General features: G+C 49.4%; 1 long non-coding RNA gene across 1 annotated transcript; it reads right to left on the reverse strand.

Moving 5' to 3' along the window:
* Nucleotides 1-737: 737 nt before the first annotated feature.
* On the reverse strand, nucleotides 738-3,835 carry LOC115199620 (uncharacterized). Its single transcript, XR_003879390.1, has 3 exons — nucleotides 3,537-3,835; nucleotides 1,110-1,265; nucleotides 738-825 (listed from the first exon to the last, which is right to left on the reverse strand). It is a non-coding gene; the product is annotated as an uncharacterized LOC115199620 (long non-coding RNA).
* Nucleotides 3,836-7,570: the final 3,735 nt, after the last annotated feature.

Below are 7,570 nucleotides of genomic sequence, written 5' to 3' on the forward strand. Positions count from 1 at the left end.
CATGCCTTCCAACCAGCCCAGCTGTTCTGACCCTAACCTTGAGTCTTTGCAATACAGTAGGCTGAGATCATCTAGATACTTACTTGGGCAGTACAGTGATAGTAATATAGGAACTGACTAGAGCCAATATGATATGGCAACCAGACCCTGCCTGTGTCCGTCCTGTGATGAATTGGCACCAAGAGCAACGGCTCTGGATTGAATTAAAGTGAAGAGGAGCTGGTTTTTAGGAGAATCAGAAATCCCTCAGAGGATTAATGAGCAGGCAGAGAGAATGACAAGATTCCCTATAACTATGTCTGTTTAATTTTGTTACATCACTCAAGATAAAGTAATTGCATTATTAAAGCTAAATCCAGAATGTAGACATATACTGTAGTATTACAACTGCAGAAAAACATAAAATAAATGAAGTGAAATCCTTCAATACGTAAATCAAGTTGACAACAGCCTAGAAATTGGTCAAATGGGATATTAACTGCTCTCTACTGCCACTGAGTGGCAGACACCTCTCAAATCATAATGAGGAACATATAAATGTTTAGATGATTTGATATACTGTGACTGTACTAGTAAACACTGTAGATAAAAGTGAGAGTAACATTTGAGCATCCAATAAGACCTTACTTCGAATGGTGTCTCAAAGCCCTCAATGATGCCTCCCAGCATCAGCAGACCATCAGTGGTAATGTCCTGTCCAGGGAAAGTCCAGTTCACCCTCTCCACCAGCTCACAGTCCACATAAAGAGCCAGCCAGCTGGAGGACACATCTATAGAGACATGGTGCCGCTGGCCATCAGGCAGCATACCTACAGTACGGGGAACCTACATTTACATTTACATTTTAGTCATTTAGCAGACGCTCTTATCCAGAGCGACTTACAGTAGTGAATGCATACATTTCATACATTTCTTTTCATTTCATGCATTTTTTATTTTTTGTACTAGAGAGACATGAGGGGGATGGGAGGTTACTGGACTCACAAACTTCTATTAGTTGACTTATATTGCATGACTTACTATTTTTTAGCTCTCAGAGCAAAGGATCTCAGCTTTATTTACAAGATATACTCTACAAAAAAATTAGCTAGGACTTGAAACAAACATACTCATAGTGTCTGTGGTGAGTGGAGACGAAGGGGAGAGTGTGTGGGCCGAGACAGAGCTGCAGCTGGATGTGGCTGTACGGACTGAGCACGATGACCAGGCTACTCTCCTGCTGAACACTACGCAGATCCATCAGCACACTGAACTCATTGGCAAACCTGGGAGGGAACACAATATACAGTAACGGTCCAAATTATTGGCTCACTTGATAAAGATTGTGGAAAAGAAATAATATAAATACTGAGATATAGTGTATGCTATTTAATTGCATTTTTATGATATTATTTTACACTAATACAATTGCTCAAAAAATAGATCTTGTTTAACAAGTAATCTTTGGCCGCAAGTGGATCTTCCAGCAAGACAATAACCCCAAGCACACATTAAATTCCACATAGAAATGGTTAATTGAGCACAAAATAAAGATTTTGCAATGGCCAGCTCAGTCTCCGGACTTGAACCCCTTTGAAAACGTTTGGTTTTAATTGAAGAGGGCAGTCCATAAGCGCAGACAAAGGATATTCAAGATGTGGAAAGATTCTTTATGAAGGAATGGTCTAAGATCCCTCCCAATGTGTTCTCCAATCTCATAAAACATTTTAGAAAAAGCCTCCTTGCAAGGGGAGGGTACCGGAGTATTAAAAACAGGGGTGCCAATAATTTTGACTTCTATCTTTTTGAGAGAAAAAAGGTTTATTGTTAAACAAAATATCTTTCTCTGAGAAATTGTATTAGTATAAAATTATATTAAATCTTTTTTTGTTGCATTCAATATACAGTACCTTCGGAAAGTATTTTTCCCCATTTTGTTACGTTACAGTCTAAATAAAATCTAAAATAAATAAAAATACTCAGCAATCTACACACAATACCATCACAATGACAAAGCAAAAACAGTTTCTGCAAATTTCTTAAAAATAAAAAACAGAAATACCTTATTTACGTAAGTATTCAGACCCTTTGCTATGAGACTCGAAATTGAGCTCAGGTGCATCCTGTTTACATTGATCATCCTTGAGATGTTTCTACAACTTCACTAGAGTCCACCTGTGGTAAATTCAATTGATTGGGCATGATTTGGAAAGGCACACACCTGTCTATATAAGGTCCCCAAGTTGACAGTGCATGTCAGAGCAAAAACCAAGCCATGAGGTTGAAGGAATTGTCCGTAGAGCTCAGAGACAGGATTGTGTTGAGGCACAGATCTGGGGAAGAGTACCAAAACATTTCTGCAGCATTGAAGGTCCCCAAGAACACAGCGGCCTCCATCACTCTTAAATGGAAGAAGTTTGAAACCATCAAGACTCTTCCTAGAGTAATCGGAGGAGAGGTTTCTTGCTCAGGGAGGTGACCAAGATCCCGATGGTTCCTCCGTGGATATGGGAGAACCTTCCAGAAGGACAACCATCTCTGCAGCACTCCACCAATCAAGCCTTTATGGTAGAGTGGCCAGACGGAAGCCACTCCTCAGTAAAAGGCACACGACAGCACACTTGGAGTTTGCCAAAAGTCACCTAAAGACACTCAGACCATGAGAAAGAACATTCTCTGGTAAGATTGAACTCTTTGGCCTGAAAGCCAAGCATCATGTCTGGAGGAAACCTGGCACCATCCCTACGGTGAAGTATGATGGTGGCAGCATCATGCTGTGGGGATGTTTTTCAGCAGCAGGTACTGGGAGACTAATCAGGGTCAAGGCAAAGATGAACAGAGCAAAGTACAGAGAGATCCTTGATAAAATACCTGCTCCACTGAGCAGGAACTCTGACTGGGGCAAGGTTTCACCTTCCAACAGGACAATGACTCTAAGCACACAGCCAAGACAACGCAGGAGTGGATTCGGGACAGGTCTCTGAATGTTCTTGAGTGGCCCAGCCAGAGCCCGGACTTGAACCCGATCAAACATCTCTGGAGAGAGGTGAAAATAGCTGTTCAGCAACACTCCCCATCAAACCTGACAGAGTTTGAAAGCATCTGCAGAGAAGATTGGGGGAACTCCCCAAATGCAGGTGTGCCAAGCTTGTAGCGTCATACCCAAGAAGACTCCAGGCTGTAATCACTCCTAAAGGTGCTTTAACCAAGTAGTGAGTAAAGGGTCTGAATACATACGTAAATTTGATATCAGTTTTTATTTTTTATGAATTAGCCTAAATGTAAAAAAATTATGGGGTATTGTGTGTAGATTGGTGAGGGAAAAAATCAATTGAATCAATTCTAGAGCAAGGCTATAACCTAACAAAATGTGTAGTCTCTGAAAGGAACTGTAGCTCAGTATTTGTATTATTTTATCCAATCTTTTTTGCTCATCTTTATGAAGGTTGCCAATCATTTCGGTCATGACTGTATGTGAAGTAACACAATACAAATAACTTAAACAAAATGATCAATTATGTCAATATAAGATGATAGTATGTTATATAAAATAGTACCTTGGTCCAAATGCCTGGTGTGTGGGCATTGTCAGTGTGGCGTACAGGCCAATGTGAAGAGTCGGACACCTCTGGGTCCCCACAGATAGGGATATATTAGTGGTGTTGACGGCCAGCTGGGACAGGTACTGTACTGCAACACGTTCACCTTCTCTGTAGGAAGGACACGGCAGCAGCCATTCTCTACACCTCTTACAGTACGGAGTACTCCCCTGGCTAACATGACAGATTGAACAGAGTTTCCATCCGGTCTCATTCTCAGTTCTGCTCCATTGACATCTCACCTGAAGCCTGCACTTCTCCACTGTCACGGCTGTCTAGGACCAGTGGAGATGTGGAATCAGGAGCAGGAGACAGAGGGCCAGAGTAACTGTGTTTTAATAATAATAATTGCAAACGCAATAGCCGTAGGGCACAGGGCGCGTGGCGAAGTCCGCCAGGGGAAAACACATTCACAAAATAAGCACACTGAAAAAAAACGCACAGGGCGCAGCCCGGCAATATAATGGACAATAATAGCGAAAGAACAGCTTACACTCGCAACTGTCCTGAGTGGACAATAAACAATCCCGCACGAGAACCCCAACTGAAAATACACACTAAATAACCCCCCACTAATGACCAACACAAAACAGGTGCGGGATAGACAGACAAAATCAAAAGACACAGAAACAACGATCGGTGGCAGCTAATAGGCCGGCGACGACGACCACCGAGCGCCGCCCGACCGAGGAGGGGCGCCACCTTCGTTAGATACTGTGACAGTACCCCTCCCCTGACGCCGGCCTCGGGGACGGCCCGGAGGGCGAGGCGCCGGCCGATCCGGACGGCGACGGTGGAATTCTTGTAGCATAGGTGGATCTAGAATGTCCGCCGCCGGAACCCAGCACCTCTCCTCCGGACCGTACCCCTCCCAGTCCACGAGGTACTGCAGGCCCCCTACCCGACGTCGGGAGTCCAGGATGGCTCGGACTGTGTACGCCGGGGCCCCCCCGATGTCCAGGGGGGGCGGGGGGACCTCCAGCACCTCATCGTCCTGCAGTGGACCAGCTACCACCGGCCTGAGGAGAGACACATGAAACGAGGGGTTAATGCGGTAATATGAAGGGAGTTGTAACCTGTAACACACCTCGTTTATCCTCCTCAGGACTTTGAACGGCCCCACAAACCGCGGACCCAGCTTCCGGCAGGGCAGGCGGAGAGGCAGGTTCCGGGTCGAGAGCCAGACTCTGTCCCCCGGATTATACACGGGGGCGTCACTGCGGTGGGGGTCAGCGCTCTCCTTGTGTCGTTCACCAGCCCTCCTTAGGCACTCCTGGACACCATTCCAGGTCTCCTGAGAGCGCTTCACCCATGCCTCCACCGCAGGAGCCTCCGTCTGGCTCTGTTGCCATGGCACCAGGACCGGCTGATACCCCAATACCACCTGGAAGGGTGACAGGTTGGTAGAGGAGTGGCGCTGAGAATTCTGGGCCATCTCGGCCCATGGCACGAACTGCGCCCACTCCCCTGGCCGGTCCCGGCAATACGACCGCAGGAACCTGCCCACATCCTGGTTAATGCGCTCTACCTGCCCATTACTCTCGGGGTGGAACACCGAGGTCAAGCTGACCGAGACCCCCAGCCTCTCCATAAATGATCTCCACACCCTGGACGTGAACTGGGGACCCCGATCAGATACGATGTCCTCGGGCACCCCATAGTGCCGGAAGACATGGGTGAACAGGGCCTCCGCGGTCTGCAGGGCCATAGGAAGACCGGGCAAAGGGAGCAGACGGCAGGACTTAGAGAACCTGTCCACAATGACCAGGATCGCCGTATTCCCCTGGGACGGCGGGAGTACCGTGAGGAAATCCACCGAGAGGTGAGACCAAGGCCGCTGTGGAACGGGGAGGGTCTGTAATTTCCCTCGAGGCAGGTGCCTAGGAACCTTGCACTGAGCGCATACCGAACAGGAAGAGACATAACGCCGAACATCCTCAGCCAAGGTGGGCCACCAGTACCTTCCCTTCAGGCCCCGCACTGTCCGTTCCACCCCAGAATGACCCGAGGAGGGTAGAGTGTGGGACTTTCGGATCAGGCGATCGTAAACACCAAGCGGAACGTATTTCAGGCCCACGGGACACTGCGGTGGAGTGGGTTCTGACCGACCCGCCCGCTCGATGTCCGCATCCACCTCCCGTACCACCGGTGCCACCAGACAGGAGGCGGGAAGTATGGGAGTAGGATCGATGGTCCGCTCCTCGGTTTTCGTAGAGACGCAACAGTGCGTCAGCCTTCTGGTTCCGGGAACCTGGAATGTACGAGAGGGTAAAGTGAAACCTCGTAAAAAACATGGCCCACCTTGCCTGACGGGGATTAAGCCTCCTCGCTGCCCGAATATACTCCAGGTTACGGTGGTCGGTCCAGATTAGAAAAGGGTGACGTGCCCCCTCAAGCCAATGTCTCCACACCGTCAAAGCCCTGACCACAGCTAACAGCTCCCGGTCCCCCACATCATAGTTGCGCTCCTCCGGGCTCAGCTTCTTAGAAAATAAGGCACATGGGCGGAGCTTCGGAGGAACGCCCGAGCGCTGCGATAGCACAGCTCCTACCCCAGCTTCGGACGCGTCCACCTCCACTATGAATGGCAAAGAGGGGTCCGGATGTGCCAGGACAGGTGCGTTGGTAAACAGAACCTTCAGACGATGGAAGGCTCTGTCCGCCTCTGCTGACCATCGTAGCCGCACCGGCCCCCCCTTCATCAGTGAGGTAATGGGAGCCGCCACCTGGCCAAAACCCCAGATAAACCTCCGATAATAATTAGCGAACGCCAAGAACCGCTGCACCTCCTTCACAGTGGTTGGGGTTGGCCAATTACGCACAGCCGTCACGCGGTCACACTCCACCTCCACCCCCGAGGTGGAAATGCGATATCCTAGAAATGAGACGGCTCGTGTGGAGAACTCACATTTCTCAGCCTTGACGTATAGGTTATGCTCCAGCAGCCGCCCAAGCACTTTACGCACCAGGGACACATGCTCGGCGCGTGTGGCGGAGCAAATCAGGATGTCATCGATGTACACCACCACACCCTGCCCGAGCATGTCCCGAAGGACCTCGTCCACAAAGGATTGGAAGACAGCGGGAGAGTTCTTTAACCCATACGGCATGACGAGGTACTCATAATGGCCCGATGTGGTACTAAATGCGGTTTTCCACTCGTCTCCATCTCGGATACGCACCAGGTTATACGCGCTCCTGAGATCTAATTTCGTGAAGAAGCGCGCCCCGTGAAATGACTCCACTGCCGTAGCAATGAGAGGTAGCGGGTAACTGAAACCCACTGTGATAGCATTTAGACCTCTATAGTCAATGCACGGGCGCAGACCTCCCTCCTTCTTCACGAAAAAAAGCTTGAGGAGACGGGGGACTTAGATGGCCGAATGTATCCCTGTCTCAAGGACTCAGTGACGTATGTATCCATAGCCACTGTCTCCTCCTGAGACAGAGGATACACGTGACTCCTAGGAAGAACCGCGTCGGCCTGGAGGTTTATCGCACAATCCCCTCGTCGATGGGGGGGTAATAGAGTCGCCTTCGTCTTACTGAAGGTGATAGCCAAATCGGCATACTCTGAGGGAATGTGCACGGTGGAGACTTGGTCTGGACTCTCCACCGTAGTCGCACCGATGGAAACTCCTATGCACCTACCTGAGCACTCCCTCGACCACCCCGTAAGAGCCCTCTGCCTCCACGAAATCTGAGGGTTGTGCGTGGCTAGCCAGGGGATTCCCAGTACCACCGGAAACGCTGGGGAGTCAATGAGGAACAGGCTGATACGCTCCTCATGACCCCCCCACGTCTGCATAACCAGTGGCACTGTGACCTCCCCTACTTGGCCTGACCCTAGCGGTCGACTATCTAGGGCGTGCACGGGGAAGGGGTGGTCCAGCTGAACCAGGGGAATCCCTAACCTCTTCGCTAACCCACGGTCCATAAAACTCCCAGCTGCACCTGAATCGACTAGTGCCTTATACTGGAAGTGAGGGGAA

The sequence above is a fragment of the Salmo trutta genome, chromosome 9, assembly GCF_901001165.1.
Source record: "Salmo trutta chromosome 9, fSalTru1.1, whole genome shotgun sequence".
In the NCBI taxonomy this organism is placed as follows: domain Eukaryota; kingdom Metazoa; phylum Chordata; class Actinopteri; order Salmoniformes; family Salmonidae; genus Salmo; species Salmo trutta.